The sequence below is a fragment of the Bombus pyrosoma genome, linkage group LG5 (assembly GCF_014825855.1).
Source record: "Bombus pyrosoma isolate SC7728 linkage group LG5, ASM1482585v1, whole genome shotgun sequence".
Classification (NCBI taxonomy): domain Eukaryota; kingdom Metazoa; phylum Arthropoda; class Insecta; order Hymenoptera; family Apidae; genus Bombus; species Bombus pyrosoma.
Genome location: NC_057774.1, coordinates 3,780,122 through 3,802,140, shown reverse-complemented (window position 1 = coordinate 3,802,140; position 22,019 = coordinate 3,780,122). Strand labels below are relative to the sequence as shown.

The following is a 22,019-nucleotide window of genomic DNA, read 5'->3' as shown; positions in this document are numbered from 1 at the left end:
CTTCATTTTCTCGTCGTGCCATAGGAAGAATTTTTACCGTTTGAAGGAATATTCGAACAGATGTGAAATTTAATATAGATAAGTATAGTAACAAGGTTTCATATCGATTCTACGATTACCAGGAAGCTATCGATATACTTCCATTTACACGTACAATAAGTTTTCGTAAATCACAGTTAAAGAGACAGAACTGAGTTGCGAAAAAGCGGAAAAACCTTATGTGTGGAAAGTTACGATGACGATATTAATATAGAACAGAACGGTATTTATTCGAATGAAATTTCAGATATTTGAATAAAATGTCACCGCACGTAATAGGAAGAGTCGATGAATTTCTATTATATAACTTCTTGCGTGCTGCGGGTTACCCACGCTGCATTTATAGCGTTTCAGCGAAAAAAGAATGGGAAAGGCAAGCGATATATTTTAACGGAGAATCGACAAGTTCGAAACTGCCAATTTTCGCTTGAATCCTTCGGTTGGAATTTATTATAGGCAAAGTAGATTTGACCGATTATTTGCGGCTTTGGCGATCGAGTACGGTTACGAAGATGGGACAGGATTTAGAGTCGGCTAAACGGAGTTAGAGACGTCGGGATGGAGAAGTTGAAAGTGAATTCAAGTTGATGGATGGCGTTCGATCGCGCCTTTGAACTTTGCAGAAGGAATTATTAATCGAAGATAGGTACGCAGTAGTCGCGTGGATGAAGAAGATCGATGAATCGTAGCGGAATCGAGGAATTATAAATCGAATTATCGATGAAAGAAGGAAAAGCTAAATGAAATAAACCTCGTGATGAACGGAGGCGGAACATTTTAATTAACAAAATTCAATACCTTTCACGATCCTCGTTTCTGACGATTCACTTTAGTCTTTCTTCTTTAACGAAGAGCACCGAGGCTGGACTTGTGGGAACGCGTCTTTTGATCTCGCAACGTCCACCCTTTTATCGCGAACTTTTCACAATTTTCGGCTTTCATTTTCGTGGAGAAGGCAAGGCCGCTACCGAGATCTCATTCTTCTTCTAAAAAAGCGCCCATAGAAGAAGCGATAATAAAAATTCTAAGAAACTACCCTTGGATCTCTCTATTGTGAGTCAAAGTTGACGGAGATCCGACGCTACCAAGAAAAGCCATAAAAGAGACGCTAAACGCTCTAAAGAAGTGGACCAGTCCATAAACCTTACAGTTGTAAAAGTTTCGTCGGAACTAAGTTGGAACGAATTTTCATGGAATAATACGAAGGAGGATGAAATCGATCAAATTTAAGAGAAGCAGTTGGAGCGTGGTATAAAGCGCTGGCAACGATCACGAGCAGAGGCGACGTTTGAAAGCTCTGTTTCAAGAACGGAGAAGCTCTTGAAGAGCTAGCAGCTTTGGGAATGAATTCGAATGAAAAAAAAGGAAAAAGAAGCGAGAAGAAAGATCAATTAGAGAATGCAGAATAAAACCGATGGGACCGATTTCGCCAGCGAAATATCTTCGTAGGGAACGTGAACACTCGACTAACGTGGAATCGAAACGAGTGAGAAAATTTGTAGAAAAATTTGAAGAAAACAGTCGACGAAACATTGAGGCGAAGCTCAGGCGTCGGGATCGTTCGTTAACGGCGGAGATTATCGATGGAAACTCGTCAAGTGTTTTGCAACGGTGATCGTGTAAAATTTGGAATTGTTCGATCAACTGAAAAATTAAGTTTGAAAGTCACGTTTTATTACCGGACACTAATAAACAGCACGATTGATCTAATTTCTTCGTACTTTGTTAAGCTCGGTAGTACTGACGTTCAGTTAACAAACTCCATGATCGACAAACATTCCGTGTCTTCGATAATCTATTCTACTTGCGCAATGACAATTGTAAATAATTTCCAACCGCGCGATCTTCTTGCTTCGTGATATTTACGCTACCGATACAGCGTCTTAACGACCATGCTTTTTAAGAGATAGCTTTTCTGTTGTTTTCTCGAACTTTCTCCTCTCAGACTTCTTCGAGACTTTCTAGACATCTTCGGTTTCTCGTTCTTGGATGTCTCTTTAGCTTCAAGGATCTTTGCGCCCTCGCGTAACCCTCCAAGTACACACATAACCTCTAAGATCGTGAGTGTGTAAACGGATTTCTCATCTTCTTTTTCGTCCCTGTCATCATCCTTCTTTCTTAAACCCTGCTTAAAGTTCACGACTTTTCTCCTAATTTACGTTCCTATGCCAAGCTTTCTCTAAGATCTGCGACTATGATACGATGGTAATTTTGTTGCATAGATATTATTACAAAATTGTTGAGAAATTTACAGTTACCTAGAAGAATATAAGAAGGTGATACCATACTTGTTACATTATGAACTTCTTAGCGGATATTTCTCAAGTTACTGCAACGTACGACTAAAAGTGTGTAGAATTTGATATACTTCGCTTTTCCAGTCGCAAAGACTAGTCGCTGCTACAAATTAACAGAGATTAGTTTCCGTTGCTCCATCCAAATCCTAAATCTCGTTAACGGCGTCTTTCTTCGGCTAACATCAAAAAGCATCAATTTAATAACTGCATACGGCGCAGAAGCTGTGAAGCTTCGTCGGAACCGCGAAATACACGCACGCTGGTAAAATATCTACGGAAGCAACTGTGACCCAGGCACAAGTCGGGCAAAACTCGGCCTTCGCGAATGGTTAAACGTTTAATTAAATTTTCGCGAATTACAGATGACGAACGATACGTTGGTCGTTGAACGTCGATAGTAATTTAATTAAAACCGTATTTAATTAGCATATTTTGTAGCCGATGCGTAACTTACAAAGCGAACGATGTAAAGAACGTGGCCGTGTAAAAAGGCGTTCATCCGTGAAGGGGGAGGAATCGATTTCCAGGTAGCGCACGGAACCTTATTATGTCGTAGGTTGTCGCCGTGTCGTGAACCACCGCGTCGCGTGCGATAATAACATTTTTCTAACGAACGGTAACACCACCATCCTCTTTCCTTTTACTTTATTCGTGTTTCTCTATTTTCTTTCTCGCTTCTTATTTTTATCCCACTCGTTCCATCGAGTACGATGGCGGAGAGCGTGCTATCTTTGGAGTTAACGAAGGGATGATAAAAGTTGATAAAAAACCGCGACTCTTGATGTCTCGTTACCGTAGTATACGATGGCCTGCAAGGTTCTAGAAAAAGTAATGAGTGCCATTCTAAGGAAACAGAAGATCGCCAACTGGCTTGTTTAAAAGCAACGTTTTTATGTTTGCAATGTCAGGTGAACTACTATGGTGTTTTATGACTCTATCCGCTTGGATCACCACCTCTTTCGATCCCTTTACGATGCCAATAAATCCATCGAACGTAATAATCGCAAATAATGACGATTCTTCGTTTAAAAATAGCAAAATGTACGCGTAAGTTAGCCTAATGTTACGGCTACGAGATTGTCTCCTATGTTTTTAAGTATCGTCGCTCGTATCGTTTCTTTCATTCTTTATTTATCATTTCATAAACGTAATTTCTCATATGCAGCATGATTCTGTGAAAATTCGTCGAAGAACGTTTCGTTCCGCTTCGCTGGACTGAAATAGAGTTTGAAAGTCCAAACGCAGTGCCTCCTGCTTCAGTTACAGATCTCGTGGGGAGAATCGAAGATTTCTTAAGAATTATGAGGTCGATCGTACTGGGTTCTCGTTCGATCGTAATTACGATGGAGAGGGAAAGAAAAGACAAGTTCCATCAAAACGGAGGATTCGTTTCGCTGTTTTCAAAACCAATAAACGGCGAACGTGACGCAGTCGTAAATCGGTTGGACGATTGAACAAGGGCTTCTGGGAAAGATCGTCACCGATCACTCGATGGAATCTCTCTCGCGATTACTTTGAGATTGGCCGATGCGTTTTTCACCTGAGCACCCACGATTACTTCTCCCATTTACTATCGTATTGTTATCGCGTTTTCTTCGTGGTAGAAACGTCGGATCCTCGCAGCAAAGGATCTGGAAATCATCCATTCTCGTTATTTATATTGTTACATGCAACGCAGTCGTATACCTAAACGTCTACAATTCTAATAGAAAAAAAGGAAATAAATAACAAGCTGTCGAGAATAGAAACACGTAATGTCAATGAAAAGAGGATGCTACTGTATTTTAGCAAGTACGACATCGAGGTATCGCAGTACGATGGTTTAAAAAGAAAAATATGGTATAACGATATTACGCAGAGAAAATGTTTGCAAATCAACGAATCGAAAGATTCTTCGTGGAAAGGCAAACTCGTTCTTAATGATCGGGTGTTACGTAAAAGGATCTTCAGCTTCTCCAAGATTTATGTAATTTGTGTAGAAGACTGAACATCGACGAAAACGCGAAATCGAACGAACGAAAGAGAAAGGAGAGGCTCTCGACTGTCATCTTCTTCGTTGGTTCCATTCGTGATAAAAAAAAAATCGACTTTTCCAACTGATTTTTCCAGTTCATAAAGAGGGTCATAAAAATTACGCAGTGACATTAACGTCCGCTCGAACTGAACTCCGCGCGTCTTCCGTGCGAGTTGCTTCATCCTCGATTTCCGTGCCAGTGGCTGGGTCAAGGGTAGATGCATCGGTATCGTGCATCACGTGCTACTCGCTTCTCTGTGAGTTTTCATGGGTTCGGCGAAACGGTGATTCGAAGATTTTATATCTCGACACGGATGCTACGGTTGAATCATAGCGTAATCTTCGACCGTAATGAGGACAGAGCGTAAAATCTGAGAAAGACAACGTGGTGTGACGTTTTTCCTCGATGTCTGTTTCGTTTATTGTTGGGTACGCAAATACCACACCCTGTATGATGAAACTGGAGAAGAGACAAGTTCGCCGGAATAAACGAATTTGTTCGATGACGCGTTATATCGATCGAACCTCCATTTCGGTGAATAAGTCTGCGCACGGTGTTGAAATAGCCAAGTGAATAAAATAGTTTCCCTCGTAAAAAAGAAAGTTCGTAGAAAAGATCATATTAAAAACATTGGACTTGGAGAGACGAGTGATCCGGGCAGAAAGAAAAACAAGAGAAATACATAGAAGCACAAATAAATCGAATAATGAATAAATTACAAGGAATGAATTAACAGCAAACACACGATTCCCGAGTGTAATTTGCATATCGACAAATCTTGCGATCCTGTAACATATAGTATTTCCAAAATTATAGATGCCCCGCGCTCAAAAACGGTTGTAAATGCCATAACGAACGACACGGTTATTTGTTTGCACAAAAGGATATATACACGTGTTCGCGTCTTTTTGCTTTGTTTCATTGGTGAAAAAATTATTGGATCGCTGGAATATTTTCGTGTAGCACTTATCATTCCATGAACATAAATCTATAGAATTTCTGGAATTTTGATATTTGAATTGTAAACTTTAGAATCTAAAACCATATTTTTTAAGAAACTGCAAAATTCCATCGTTTTTCACTGTTGGCGTTGAATTCTGATCGAGGCAGGGTTTATTCACAGGGAAAAAATTCACGAAAACACGAACGATTCGCATTTTCGTTCTTGCTTTCAAAGCGTCCGAGATGTCTATCGTCTCTTTCATCTGGAAATAAATGTTTTACATCGGACGTGTAAAACCAGCGCGAGAAAGAGCGACGACCATTCAGCTAGAAATCCTGCAATTGTTTTTTTGGTATCTTCCACCAGATACGATCGAATTTTTTGCATTGTATACTTTGGGTTCGCGCGTTAATCTTCCTCCGACGCGCGTCAACCTGTCGATGAAAATATCATTACCGTTTCTTCCTCTCCTTTTTATCCAATCAGATATCAATTAAAAATCGCTTGCCTTTCGTCTGGGTAAAAAGCGATGCGTTTGACGGAAAGCAAACGACAGCATCCATCAAACGTCAGTCTACAAAAGAAGTACGTTCCCGAGTTTTTTCCGACGCAAGCGAACATTGCGGTTCTCCTTCAATGGATACATCGTTGACGTACGAACGAAGTAGGAGATTTTCGCGAGAGCCAGTTGGAAAAAAGAACAGTTGCTTATCGAGTTTCCAGGCGAAGCTTATTTTCAATGAACGACGGTACACGTTCGACTTCGTTTCAAAGAAGCCAGCCAGCTAGTTTGCTCGTACCGTGTACATTATAACCACCTCACGCACAATGTGTGTTGGTATTGGAAAATAAAACGCCTTCATGTCGTTCCTATCAAATTGAAACGTTTCGAAAAGTTGCTCGTCAAAGGATCTTTAAACGCGCATACGGTAAAAAGGGACGATTACGACAGAAAGAAAAATCGTCGATAGGAGGAACAGCTAACGACTGAAAGAAAGTTGAAGCACACTTCATAGAGCTTCTGTTTTGAAGTTTTGACTTTTAGAATTTCTAGTTGTCACGATGGATTTTCACGTGTAAACTTTGTGTTTTTAAGACTGTAGTGCAAGCTGTTACGTATGTTTGAGTTTCGCTACGTATAAACGAAGCTTCACGGAGTTAATTAAAATTTAACAATGAAAGACTTTCAAAATTGACACGATTGAAACTCAACTAATACAACGTCAAACGCGATTGCATGGAACGTCGAGCCTTTTGATATTCGAACATCGGCGATCTTATTATTATCGAAACGGTATTCTCCCTGAAAGCGGCCCGATCAATATCACCCTTTGAAAGTTTAATGTAGAGAAATGAAAAAGGGAGGATCGATGCGAGTGAGAGGATCAAACCGTACCGAAGAGACGGACTCGTGAATTAAATTCCTTTCAATCTATTCCGCGCAGCCTACGTGCGGGTCCGCTGTTCGATTTCAACCGTGTCGCCTGCAGCTAGTTTATTTTACTACATTTTCCACCCCTTTGAAATTCTCCGTGTCCTCCTACTCTCATCGCGCTATGCCACCATTCTCCCGAATACTCGATTCCGCTTTCCAGACATCTCGGGGAACTTGTTGTGTGCATCTGCTCCCGTTTCAACTTGCGCCGTAGAGTCGCCAAGGTAGTCTCCTTAAGAAAAGAAAAAAAGCTAAATTAATTAAATATCCCGCGACAGAATCGTCACGGTCTTTCAAGCTACTAAGTTACGAAGCTTCAGCTTCGTTTTTCTTCTATCGTTATGAAACGACGAACACATATACAGTTTTGATAAATGTAATTATGCAAGGGTATACAAGGCTGAAAATAAATTCAAAATCTACGAAATACACGACAGAATATACCGACCATAAAAGGTAGCACGAAGTTGCTCAACAAGCCAGCCAATCAAGCTGAAAGACGTACGAGAAGAATATTTCATCATGGTCGATGATATGGCTGGGAATATTCGCGCAAACGTTGCTATAATAGTTGCTATAGAAAAAAAGGGGGTAAACTGTTTTTCACGCGGCGTATTTCGCTTTGGAACGGAGCACGACGAGAATAAAGGGGTTGAACGTTACGTCAATGCGGAGGAACGTGTTTTTACGTCCAAAGTACTCGCGGCGTGTTTCGCTTTTTAAACAGGCATCGCCCTGTTACGAGCAACAGAAGCGGTTAAATAGATTCGCCTGCAATACGCATCATACTTCGTGCGCAATTCGTTGCTCTGAGATAGCAATGTCTTCTCCTGTTCGGGAACGTGTCAAATTTCTCTCCCATTGAATTCAAAGTTTTCCTTCCATTTTTATCTCCGACCTTCGTCCCTTTCACTTTTAAAGATCACTCGGACAGTAACAGTAAACGCGTTGGCAAATAAATAAATTCGCGAACTAATGGAAAGAATTTGCGGGAAAAAGGCGTTTCGAACTTGTGCGATTTAGGTTGTCCAGGATTTCGATCGAAACTTGGAAAAATTGAAATCTTGTTCGAGATGGATTTCAGTCCAGGTGTTTAGGAAAAGGAGCAAAGGTTAAAGGTGGAGAAAAGTAGCGGAGAAAAATTACGGACACCCGCGAGATTTCCGCTTTACGTAAATGTTCCGGTTGTTTAACGCGAATGCTCGGCCGACATACATATTTCTTAATTGCGGAAGTTAACGAGTTCACTGGCACGAACGTCCGCTCCGGCAACGCTAAATTGCAAAAAGTTTTCTCGACTAACACCAGACATTGTCCGGCTTTCAACCCTCGTTTAATCCGGCAAATGTAAAGCTCTATTGTCCAGCTTAAAGATAACTTTTGGTCTCTCTACATGTAAAAGTACGCAATTTACTTGGACCAGCGATATTTGCAGTTTATCTATACGCGAATAAACCAAATGAATTTCATTGTCACAATATTCCTGTGTTCACAATGCATCTGCGTTTTCCATTTCGCACGTTTGCTGTCGTAAATTAGTTTACACGATAATTCACCATTCTTGCATTAATTGAATTACAGCTTAACTCGTGGATCTACCTAATTGCACGTCGCGTTAATTGTATTACCACTCGGTTAATCCCTGTAGCGTCTATGACTAATAGGTACACCGTGTACACCATACGCATATGTACATAGGAGTCGTTTAGAACGAAGCCAGTAAAATGCAGACGATACGCAATAAAAACCGTAAAATAGATTTTCCTCTGTGAATTTTTCGTCCGATAAACTACGACCATTCGTCGACGTGACCTCGCTTAAATTTCGAGGCGAGATTCCCCTTAAGTATTCATTTAATTACGACATTAATTACGCTTCCACGAAGGTAAACCCTCGCCACAATGTGTCCTTGATAATGCGTGGGTGTGTTTTAATAATCGCTCGACGAAACGTAAACCAGCTTCTTTCTACCTTAACCTTTCGCGGTAACTTCTATTCGAATCATCGACGTAGAGAACTTAAACATAACTTTATGAACGAGCAAAAAATTGTTGGACGATCAGAATCGAGAAGAGGCCAATAGACGAAATAAATATGGCAAACGATACGTAAGATCTTTATTTGCCTATTTTTGGATTTTGTTTGACATTTTTAAACTATTTTTAAATCATCGACGATCCATCATTTCACAGATATCACCTTTTACCAACAGTTATTATACTTGTATTATACTTATTTATTTTTTTATGCACGGAAACGAATGTATGGGTACAGGTGCACAATGCATAATCAACGATAACGTATGGCGGTAAGTATAATGATCGTCGGCAAAAGACGACGTAGGTGAAACGATTGGTGGTGATAAAACATTGTCGACGAACTCGGTGCCGGTGAAATCGTATCGATGAAATGATTATCGGTGATTTAAAGATATCCTAGGGATACGTACAGTAGCGTGTAGATTGTAAATGCTTACGCAAATTCATATTTTCATAAACACAGTTGAAGAAACGAAGGTTTGCTTCGCTTCCTAAATATTGCAGAAAATGCTTCATTTTAAATATTTTATTTTACGTTTCTGCACATCTGAATGCCTCGTTAAAGTTCAATTTTAATCACGATTTCTTCAAATTACGGATCTCTTTTCACTCGTATCGTTTCTACTCTGAATTCTTCAAATATTATCGGGTGAAAGCTGTTGCATTATATGCAATCTCTTTCTGGTTGACCGTGTCACCATCGTTAACTATAACACGCTGCAGCTTATTAAAAGGTTCCTCACCAAAAAAATCCTCTGACTCAAACCGACCAACCGAGGTCACGCTTTAATAAATAATCTCCTTCCCTTTTTTCGTATCGTCCTCAAACGAAATCTCCTCTTCGTTCATTTTTTTTTTTATCTTGTTTCTCCTCCCTTTTTTTTTCCACCGTGACACGAAAGACCTCGTGACCTCGGTATATTAACGCGAAATACTCGACCGGACGATTAATACCGATCCCTCTGAAAATGGCTCTCGTGTGTGCGTTAATTATTCCGTACTCCTGATCTCGCTAATAATAACGCTTTAATTTCAACATAAAATTCAACGATCTCGTCGGACGAAACCTTATAATTCATTTGTTTAGAGTTAATCGCATTAATAAATACAAAATATCGGCTACATCTCCACGATTAACCTGTCAGAAGGCAAATTAGTCAACGCCGCTTTATTATATTCATTTATCAATTTCATCGTCTAAAAAAAAAAGAAAAAGAAAAAGGGAAGAACACGGCGAATTAAATTAGCGTTCGTCTCTCTCGAAAAGAAAAGAAAAGAGTTTCTTCTCTGTATTGAAAAATTGTTCTCATAAGTGAACGAACCGTTTCTCGCCTCGTCTATATTTCCAGATATCTATACTGATCAATTCTATCTGCTTTAACCCGATTAATACTAACTCTTCATGCGCGCAAATATTCGAGAAACTGTCTGCAAGCGAGAAAATAATCGCGAGAGGGGTGCACACGTACGGAAGAAGTCAAGCGGGAAAAAAGGAAACGGAGGCTCGACCGTGTCTAGTGGCTACACGATGCAGAATTCTAAGAAGATCGTAAACGTGAAACGGAGCAATCGTCTGGTGGAATACCGTCGAAATGGGAATATTCATTTGGTAGGTGGATGAACACGAGTATTTCTGAAGTCGTTTTCAAAGACGACCAGGGTCGTCCTCACGGACTTATTTATTATAATTCAGGCTACTACGATCTCCGTCTATTCTCGCGGATCGCTTTGAAAGCTCGCCACTTCCTTCTCCGCAACTCAAAGAGAATAGCCCGCGGTGAACACAGGAAAGAACGCCACGAACGAGATTCTGCAGGGCAAGCGAACCGCATTTCGACCCCGTTTCCCTTCGTTCTACCTTCCTGACGACCTTTCAGTAGCTTTTCCATCAGGTTTCGTCGTCATTTTCACGAACAATTATCGACTTTGCAAATACCAGTGTTCTGTTACAAACGAGCTACAGGAGTAGACGCGACATTCAATGCTTTTTCGAGTGCCAGGTTTTGGGGCTTATCTGACACCCCATACCATTTTTCTATCGCCTGCGACCTTATCGATTCGGTATAGTGTCGGTTTAAATTAAAATTAAAATCTTGTATGAAATTGTAGATAGAACATAGAACAGGATATCCCATAATCGCAACGAAGCACATAATTCTATCCTTTCACAATAATAAATAAATTTTCGGGAGACATTACACGCTATCAAAATCAAAGTTAATATGTAGAATAAATGATTGGTTTAATTAGTTTCAAACAAAATTGTAATTTCATGTATCTGAAACATAAGAACGTGAATTTTCAACCGCAATTCTCCTCTTTTTATTCTGAAATCTATTATCAGTTATATATTATCAAGTATAGAATTCAAATATAGAAGTATAGAAGAAGTTCAAGTATAGAAGAATAGAAGTACAGAAAAAATATATTATCAAGTAGAATTATCGATTTATCAATATTCAATTATCGATAACCCAAACGCTAAATATCAACGAAAAGAGCGAAAAATCATCAAAATCTTACTTCTGTGGATAGATACGTTTACCAATCGAGTAGCCAATCTTCATCAATATGCTAAGACTAAGGCTTAAAACAAACGACTTAAAATTAAAACTTACACACATATTTATTAAGATTATGCGTTCTCCTGAAAGTTGGTCGAACGACAGCTCGGCTACGAAAAATTAGCAATCGTCTCACGCGCAGCAACGTTCTATAGCCGCCTAGAGCTCAAAATTAACGGCGCAACTTAAATCTAAGACTTCAAAGAAAACTTAAAAGTAATAAAGCAACTTAAGACTGAGACTTAAAATCAAGCGTTAAAATTATGGTCTAAAATTAACTTAATCTAGATCTTAGCACTAAAACCTGATCAAACTGAAGTACATTAGCTCGCAGCTCTACCGACAGCCTTTGTACTGTTCAACTGGCCTATTTGATAATTTAATATTTAAAAAGATTTGATAAAGAAGCTTTTAACTTCTCGCTCTTAGACGGCGTATCTTCGTAGAAAAAGCGCTCGCGATCCACTTGGCCTAGATAAATTTATTTTAAAATTAATGAAAACTAAAACGCATACGTTCCTCGATATTTCATAACCCGCGGCATTCCACGGCGGATGCTAATAATTTATTAGCGTATATTTATCTTAAATACTAAGATCCACGCATCCCACGTTCACTGTCCAAGCTGAGAGTTAAAACTGATATTTGAATGCAAAACTTAAAAGTAAAGATATATTACGCACCATCTATCTCTCACACGACGGTTACATAGAGGTCTTACGAAGATTATATAATTACGAAGATACCATAAATCGTAGATTACAGCCTACGTATATATGTCTACTTTATGATTAATTAAAACTAAGCTGCTCGCATGCTACGATGTCCTTGCAATTTCCCAAGGCGTCCCACGACGAGTTATTAGTTTGGTTCAAAATCACCCAAAGGCTACGAAGAGAATCTTGGATGGTCCAGACCAGACTGCATTAACGTAATTCTCAGCTTGACGTCGTTCTGCAAATAATATAATAACGTATTTCTAATATTAAAATTAGTCCAAATTTAAATTAATAATTAATTAATCAATTAATTTAAAGAATTGTTATTCAAAAGAAACTTTTAAGAGCTTTGACATTTTTGAAAGGCACATCAAAGATTATTTTTCATTTTCAACAACGTAATAATAAAGCATCGCTCTTTTGTGATATTAGAAACCAAGTGGACAAAAATAGACTTGACGAGTTTTTCTCTCTGTATAGTCTCCAAAATAAAAGGGAGAAAAATAATAAAGGTCCGTTGCTCTTCTCCCCTCGAAGCATTCCCAAGGTATCGTTAATAGTTCCAACGCACAGAACATAAAACAGTGTGGCGCATTGTTCGGGCGAAATCGCAGCAACGAAAACGTGGCGAAAATAAATATTTGCGAAAACAATGGAGCGTCGACTAAAGGCACGAAACGAACAAGTGGGCCACGAATGCCATCGACGACTGAACGTTTTGAATTCTATCAAAAGTGCTGTCCAATCCATCGTTCGAGCAGTCGGTTCGATCGGCGCTCGTTCCTGTTTTCCCTCTGCTCCATGAATTTTCCTCATTCGCATCTCCTAAACGCTCGTTCCATACCAAAAAACCAATCACAAACATCAATCCGTATATAAGCTCCAACTTCTTGTTGCGTGCAGAGGAGCAACAACGACTTCGTGTTTAGTTATCTAAATTGAGTTATCTAAATGAGGGAACGAAGGAAACTTCATTGGAACGTTCCAAATTTACTTGTATATTGCAATTTAGAACGTATCAGAGATATCTTCCTGTCTTTAAAAATCTTCCTTTTATATGATTTACGTCGTTCACGGCAGAAATTGTTACACTGCCAAGAACTAACTGTAATTAGGACTGAAAATAGAGAGAACTATCATCGATGCGCGTCGACGAACCACCAGTGTTCTGTCGGCTTTGACCTCTGACTTTTTCAACGACCTGCTCGAAAGTTGCTCGATCTCTATGGTAAAAACAAAAGTAAAAAAGTAATCACCGATAGAAGGTGAGACGAAACTGCAGGGGTAGAAGCCTGAGCGGAGATGGTGTATCGAGTATATCGGTTTTAAAGCGAGCCACCTTCGTGTGTGCAGCTCGGCATATTAATTGGCAGTGCAATTTACACGATGGAGCTGTCTTTCAAGTTGGGCCATCGGTGTTACGAACAACGAACAAAGCGAGTCTCGCCGTCCGGCAAAGTTAATTAGCCGTTCGAGGCCCGCCAACTACGAATAACGACGTTAACGATGCTTATCGGGTTGTCCCGTATCCGAGATCAGTTCATAGCAGCCCGGCACGTTCCTGTAGCTACGAGGTACCCGTTGCTCGATAACAACTAAAGTACACTAGACCCTTATGTGTATTCTTTCGGATGCTCCTTTCTTTCGTGAATTAACTTGCTTCGAAATTAAATCTTTGCGACGGTTGTATTTTCCTGAAAATTTACTCTCTGCAACGTTTCAAGCTTCTGTGAAATTCGAAAGTTCCTTACGTACATAGTTCGAGCGCAGGACTTGATCTGACGTGGATGAGTCGAATCGTAATCGAAATTTAATCTACGCAAAATTAATTTTGGTTGGGCGAGCAAAATTCTAACTCGAACATAACTCAACCTCCTCCTAGCAGTGTCTTCCGACATTACCATGACATTACCAGACCGAGCGTAGCCAATTCAGAAATATAAGTTGGCAAGAAGACGAGCAAGAATGCGTAATAACATATTGCAGCTATAAAACGATAGCTGCGACAAGTGATCCGCGAGAAATGAAAAATACGAGGAAACATGTTTCTCGGGCGAATTTAAAATCGCGATCTAGTGGATATGGAATAACCAACGTGCTGTTCTCTGCCTCTTACTTTCACCTATGTAAACAAGCAGCATTTTACACCAGCGGTATTCTCCTGGAATAAAACTTAGCTTCTTAAATCCTCGAAAAGACCCTGAGAGGCTTGAAGTTCTCTTCGCCAACTTGTTGCCCTCGTTTCTCTTATTCATGGCGTGAAAAAACGGAAGCGTTGTAAAACATTCAGAATGGCGGAACGTCTGGATGTCGTTTTTCTGGCTATCAATTTTCGCAACGAAAAGGGAGCTCGTAGGACAGTGTGCCGACTGTGTAAATAAGAGAACAGTAATAACTACGAAGCGAGCGGAGGCGTGTTCCTTGTTCTACTTGGAAGGTGGCTTCTCTCAAGTTACGAAGCGTAACAAGATGTTTTTTCTGTCGTGGAAAGAGGAACGTAGAGCGAGAAAAACCGTGAAGCGGAAGGTTTGAACGGTTGTTCGGATGTCTAGGCCAACGTCGTGCCGAGAATAACCTCGATGCAAAGACAGAGAGTGCTCGAGACGTGGATACCGAAGTGGAAGATCCTCGTCGCTGGTAAGACGTCGCGGAGGACTCGAACAGATGCCACGAAACGAAGCGTATACACCATGCCTCGTTTCTTCTCGGCAAAACGAACAACTCCTACTTGCGATGCTTTCAATTTTATAAATTGAATCGTGCAAAGTGATACGTCGTTTAGGGGAGATGAAACGTTGTCAATTTATGACCATTACGAGTTGGAAAAATTTGTTAAATTATAATTTTTACGATATTCTATAATGTTATTTCATTTAAAATTATTATCAATCGGCAATGATTCTACGATTTTGCATCGCTTTGAAGATTATTTTTCTCGCGATCGAAGGCAATTGGATTTACGAGCTGATTTTTTCAAACATCGTCTACGAACGGGTTCATTTTTTTAAAGGAACAGTCGACAGACTCGAGTTGCCCCTTTCCATCGATATCTAAGGATTTTCATCGATTGTTTCTTATTCCCGAAGCTGCTATACCGAGCCGCAAGGAAATCTCCTTGATCGTCTCGTAAAACCTGGAAAAGATTCCGGATTATTCGAAAATAGCGGAGCAAAATGGACGAACGTGGCCTGGATCTCCTGCCAGTCGTACGAATATGACTGAAAACGTATAATCTTTATTTCGAGCGAACCAGAAACTTTAGAGTTCTTTTCGTTACGATAAACTTCTCTCTTTCGATTAACAATTCTTTCGAACGTCATCGAACGACAGAAAAAAGAAAGGAAAGGAAAGGAAAGAGGTGAGAAATTTTTTGACAGGTTTTTCGTATCAGCGAAAATTTTGTTCTCGCGGAAGCATTATTCGCTCGTTATTTCGTCGAGGAACTTTAGGAACGAAATAGTTTGCACGCTAAATTATAGCAGGTTTTCAGTATCTGATTACCGGAATCACAGCGTGTAATAAATATTTCAGCGATATTCAAGCTCGACCCGAATTTCGTAATTATGTTACGCGGCCAGGCTTCCGGAGCTCCCGTGGCGTCATAAAATTTTCAAAAACTCCGAGCTTCTGTAATTTTACGACGAACAGCTCTCGATACGAATCCTCTCCAGGAAACTACGTACTATATGCTTCTCAGCTTTCTCAACTTTCACCTGTAATCGTTCGTTAGAAACAAAAATAAAAAAGAGGAGGGAACGTACTCCTAAAAAGTAATTACGCTAATTAGGGAATTACGTTTCAAGCATCTCTACAGAATCACGCACACGCAATCGACCCCTCACGCATACTATCTAATTTTAATGCACAACTTCCGACCAGATAATCACGGTATTGATTATTCTCGACTACAGAAATATGAGTTTCGTTCGGGAAACTGTAGACTCTCGATTATCCGAATAACATTATTCGCAAGTAAACTACGAATATTTATGCGAATTCATATCTTTACGAACGTAATTGAAAAAATGCAACCTAGATGGAAAAGTACTAAATATCGTAACGAGTATCTACTATTAGATTGGCAACTAAGTGATTACAGATTTTATCATTAGATGGTAGTGACAAAATCCGCAATCACTTAGTTGTCAACCCATTATATTGGGTATTTTACATAATTTTCTATCTGCTGTTAAATATGTCCTATAAATACATCAAAATTCACAGCCTATTTGCAAGTATTTTTCTAATTTGTTTTCGTATCAAGAAACTTAAACATGTTCGACACGATATCCTTGTTCTTTGTTTCTTCGTTTAAATTGAATACCTCGCAGGGAGCAATGAATGCGGATCGACTGCACGAAATTATAAATTCAGGCTAAACCCGTTACGTATCCAACGTTGCTTGTCGAAATAGCGGTTGTTGGCCGTGTTGGTGCGCGCTCGAGGGGAAAAATTGGCCGAGCTGCATATCGCAACGAGCCGCCACTTTCGGCCGTGCCACGTTGATTTACAATACCATGGAAGATCGTGCCTTCGAAAGCTCCGACGAGATTCGTGCTTCATTCATCGATTTCCAATCGCTTTATCCTCGTGGACGACGCGCGCAACGCTATAATATATGGGAAGGACGGAAATACGATGCGTCGCGATACGACCCGGAAATATTACGAGCGGAAACGAAATTGCGAATACTTCCGGTTTCTAGAGACGTTTGATAGCGATAGAATAAATCGGAGGAAAATTTCGCTACATCAACTGTTTGTAGCAATGTATGCGTTGGATTGTCCCAAAAGTTTCTTTCGTTTCGGAAGGAAATAATAGATGCACAACATTTTTTGTTTTATATTTTGTCCTATTGCAACGAAATGGATCGTGCATAATTAGATAAAATAATATAAAAGAAAAAATATTGTGCATCTGTTATTTGCTTATAAAACGAAAGAAGGTTTCGGAACAGCAGATATCGAGTATACGAAAATATGATAGCGAATATAGCGAAAGTAAACCTGATAGACCAAGAATTTTAACGAGTGATGATAATATTTCTTTGCTGCGTCGCAGTAAAAATGTACGTTACGATCGAGCGATTTAAGAAATAAAAAATAGAATATATCGGATTAGAATAATAAATTATGCGCCATTACGATATTCACGTTAATTTTATATTAGAAATAAGAATATGATAACAGGGAAAGCTAGGGAGTAGATGCAAATATCGGTCAAAGTATGCACCGACACGATAATTGAAAGAATTCTAACCAGATATTGTAGTTTCAATGCTTTCAAAAGAATCAATTTGATATAGAAAAATTCTGTATCAAGTTATCATCTCAACTTTATCGATGCTTGTTAAAAAATTAGTGTTCCTTAGCGATATATCGACGTTTGTCAGGATGCATGTCGCTTCGTGCAGATCGTAACTACGGCTTCTTCTTCACCGTTGGCACGAGTATCTGCATCTCGACTGCAAAGCTCGCTTATCGATTTTTCGTAACGTTATCCTGGACGGGCGGACGAATAGGAAAATGTAAAACTGCAGGAGGCGAACATCTGGTGCATGCATTAGACAAATCGATCACGTATCGTCACAGAGTCGTACTCAAAGGTTAAATCGGATAAAATACAAATAGCTACCGGGTAGAACGTGCTAGGTACAGGAGGAAAAACAAGCACCGGGCTTATAATTTCCCAGCAAATAACTTTCGACCTTCGATCCAGCACATAAGTCGGACCTTCGATTCGAATGTAAAACAAGAGTCGTATCGAAGACAATTGTATCGAAATAAATTCCAGAATCATTTCCACACGATTACTCTCGAAATACGCTCGGTACTTCGATCTCCAGTGTTATATTACGTACATGTAGATGTATAACAGAAAAATTATCGAACGTACCTCTATTCTTGTCAATTAATTTTTCAAAAAGTTTCGGAAAGTTAGACTTTAACGACTATCGCTTCCCTTAATGACCATAAAACGAATAGTTGCCAGGTAATGTTATGTCGCTAAAGAATTTGTTGAAAGTCGTTCCACGAGGATCAACGAGATTACGAAGATTGTTGTTGCACCGCTATTGCGATGGGAAGGTTAAAACGTTTCGAACAACGCGTTAAAGAGGAAATCGATTAAACGGTGCCTTTGCTCCACCTTTGCCCTCGAGTTTAAAATTCGTTCCCCATACCTTAAGTATTTCACCATCTGACAAACACGAACTCGTTCTATTAATATTTTCTATACGTTGAAATCCAAAGAGCGCGAATCTTTCCGACGAAGAGCAACAGAAAAAAATTGCTAATTTATTTTCCAAAGTAAACCAAGAAGAGGTAAAAGTGAATCCAAACGATGCAAAATTGATTACACCGACACACCGAAACAAACCAGGCAGAATTTATTTCCCGTGGCAAATTGTTTGGTCCCAAGCTGCCGGTTTTATACGAACGATTATTCTTGTAAAACGAAACTGCTATTAACCGTTCCAACTGCGATGCAAATAAATCACTTTGAATCACGCCATCGTATAAAAAAGCCTAAAAAGCTCTCCGATGAGATTACCAGAATACTTGCATGGTTACAAATAAACTGAAAATAAGTTAATTCTACTCTCCACTGCGTACGAACAAAAATCCTCCCCTTTTTCTTCTTCTTTCTAGGTAAAACTTCGATTAAGCCATTCTACAGTCACTCGATGAAATGAATAATGCATTCCATCCTCGACAGTCTTTGCCCTGTCGCTATAATTGCGTTCCTTCCACAGCAAGGAACCAAGCGCACGGCTGTTGACCAACATAATAAATACGCGAGTCAACATTATACGACCGCAAAATTAGAAACGTTTCATCCCCCGAGTAAATAGACTGGTCTAATTCTCGCGAACAATGTGGATTTAGCGCGTCGTGTATTTTGATTATATTACGATTATATTATAAATTTCACCTGTGACGGTCTTTAAGTATTGATTTCTCAACTCTCGTCTGTGTCTTTTAACAATTTGCATCTTTCCAAAAGGAATAAAATCAAGATAACCAGCTACTTAATTATCAGTTGGATTAAGTCTCATTGGAACTCTATCGCGATAAAATTTCACGGATGAGAAACTGGTGAATTACGAGCAGACTGGAGTTTTCACGCGAGCAACCGTATCGAAAATACACGTAACATGGTATGAATTTTAAGCCATTGCGCTTTAATAAGCGCTTGTACGAGTCAGACGACCCGTTTCGCGTTCAATTAACACGTGTTGCGAGAAAATCAATTTTTAGCCGATCTCGCGGTAAAAATAATTGTTAACGACACGGTTCAAGTATACGAAAACATACGGATCGTTCATCGAGTTTCAATGTGACGCGATTCAAACGAGAGTTCCAGAATCGTGTGAAAATTCGATGAAACGCATCCTATACGGCAACACTCTTCCTCTTCTCCTTTAAAATTCTTTAATTTGCTGGAATCAGAAGTTAGATTATACAAGATGAAAGATAGTAATAGGATTCAAGATAATTAGAATTTAGATGATTTTGCAGAGAGTTCTCTTTATGGAGAAGAAATTAACAGGTTCTTTTTTCCGAGACGTACGACACCGAAAGATATGAATTTCATCGTGATAAAGATAAAATGGTAATCCGGCAGTAATTTAGAAGTTGAACAGTGGTTGTGTTCCGATTGTTAACGCAGGAGGTCGGAAGTTTCGTGGATTCCCGACGGAGCGTTTCCTCCATGTTGGAAATTCCTGGAAACTTGGGAATATTTTTGCTTAAAATAATGGTAACTTTTCAGGAAGCCGCGAACCAGAAACCTTGATAGAGGAATCTCGAGGCACGGTCACGAAGGCAAATTGGAGTTTCGTTTCGAGCATCTTCTTCCGAAAATTGCTTAGTTTAGGAGGGAAACGTCACGGTCGCGTTATGGATTCAAACTGAAATTCCACGATTCCGTAGCGGTGCAGCGTGATGGTCTGATTTCACAAACGCGTATAGAAATTTTAACGAAAATAACGATTATTTTAATCGAAAGATCCGAAAAAATATCTACTAAAAATGAATTAACTGATACTCCTGTATCCGTTAAGCAATTTTAACGTTAATTCCTATAGCCATCAACTAGCCAAGTACATGTTTCATTATCGAACAATTCGATTTTCCAAACCACCTCGGTCCCAATTGGTTCGGAGAAGTAACTAACGCTTTAATAAATAACTATCATATTCTACACACTGAACTTTACGATCTACACTTTCCTTCGCGCTATATTACGTAGCGTACACTTTACACTAAACTACGTGTACATTACACGGAACACGCTACAGGGACAAAGATTATCTCTGGTCCAAAGAATGGACTGCGCTTTAAAGTATTCGTGACAAAAGCAACGATCCCTTAAGAGAGGCAACAAACGTTCCAAGAGTATGTACGCCAGCGGGATGGCGTGAAATAGCGAGGATTCAAGTGGTTGGTCCGGTTGCTTCTGCTCATGGCCACGTTCCACCGCCGGAGACTTGAAAAACGCGAGCACGAAGAGCTATTCCAGGCGCTTTGATGACCATACAAAAGAGGCCTGCCGAGAACACATAGGTAGCTCAACAGGTAGCACTGAGAGTACCTTCCTCCCTGGCGTGTTCTCACAGTTCCCACCCTTGCCTTCTTTCTTACTCGACGAGAGCCTCCCCTGTACCTATACACGCACGTTCCACCTGGGCATTAACACTTTTCAACGCCCTCTCCGCGCTTTGGGAATTTTCAAACCAGTTTCCGAAACGCGACATTCCTGGTCTACCTAGTTTGGCAGAAAGTTCGAATATTGGACAGAAACTTTGTTGCCAATTTATCCTGAATATCTCTAAATAATATAAAAATTTTGACGCAGTCTCGACGTCAAATCGAATCAGCAAAGTGATAACTTAATGCCATCATCTTTAATTTTACGTGCATTACGTTATACGTAAATATTTCATCATGGAGCTGCAAAGGTGATCGATTTACCGTGAAATGACTAATGGTGTAAGGACTCCACGTAAGGATACGTCACGAGGAATTCTTGAAGGCAGAAAAACAAGCGCACCAGGTCGAAATATCCTTCGGTTTCTTCCTGCGAATTCTTTTTCCATCTTTTTAATCAGAAAATACTGCATAGCCATACAACCAAGGATTATGAACGGCCGACTGAATATTCACTGGCATTACCAACGGTCAAAGAACGGATTTCCACAGATGTGTTCGAACAATCGTGATACGCCAAGGAAGAAAGACTCTGTCAGCGTTTTCGTTATTTCGTAGTTCGGCGAATCGAACGTTCGGCACAGCTTTCACGTTCGACGAAAACCACGCCAAATCGTTCGATTGATTCCTGTTTAATTTACCAGCACTCTGGATCATTCATGATACAACAAAGATGGGTCCTGGAATTAAATTCGCATGGATAACGAGCTACTTAGGCTGATCGAGGTACAAGTGAAGAACATGTGAAGGAATAATGGCTCGTTCCTTGATTGTACGTGTCATTAAAATGGAGAGCCTTTAATCTCTGGTTCGAGAGAGTCTCGGTTAGTGAATTGGTCGATAATTCACGGCCGAAGCTCGAGTGGTTTCGATTGGCTGAAATACGCTTGTAAAAAGGAGAGCTGCGCAGCTGGTGCAACGCTCTTTTAAACGAATAGAGTCATTGAGTAAATTAAGCGTAGCAGGTGACAAGGATTTTCATCGGTGAAGGTTTTTTCATTACGCTAACGAGCTCTGGCTGAGCTGTATCCCACATTTGATCAGGCTTACGCCGAGGTTCTTAATCTCTTGATCCTACGAATTCTTCAAAGGGAATCCGAGGATTTCCCCTTGTTGCTCGCGCAATTTTATTACCGAATTTCTATTTCAACGGATATGAAATTGCGTGTGAAAGGTTAAACTGACTTTCCGCTCCCTTTCGTGGAAGCAGGAATTTTACCATCGATTCCTCGTATAATTTTCCTTTCAGTTAACGTT

At 39.9% G+C, this 22,019-nt stretch overlaps 1 protein-coding gene across 5 annotated transcripts in view; it reads left to right on the top strand.

Moving 5' to 3' along the window:
* LOC122568014 overlaps positions 1 to 22,019 on the top strand; it is a 128,370-nt gene that overhangs the window by 82,346 nt on the left and 24,005 nt on the right. The gene's annotated exons all lie outside the window — the stretch shown is intronic.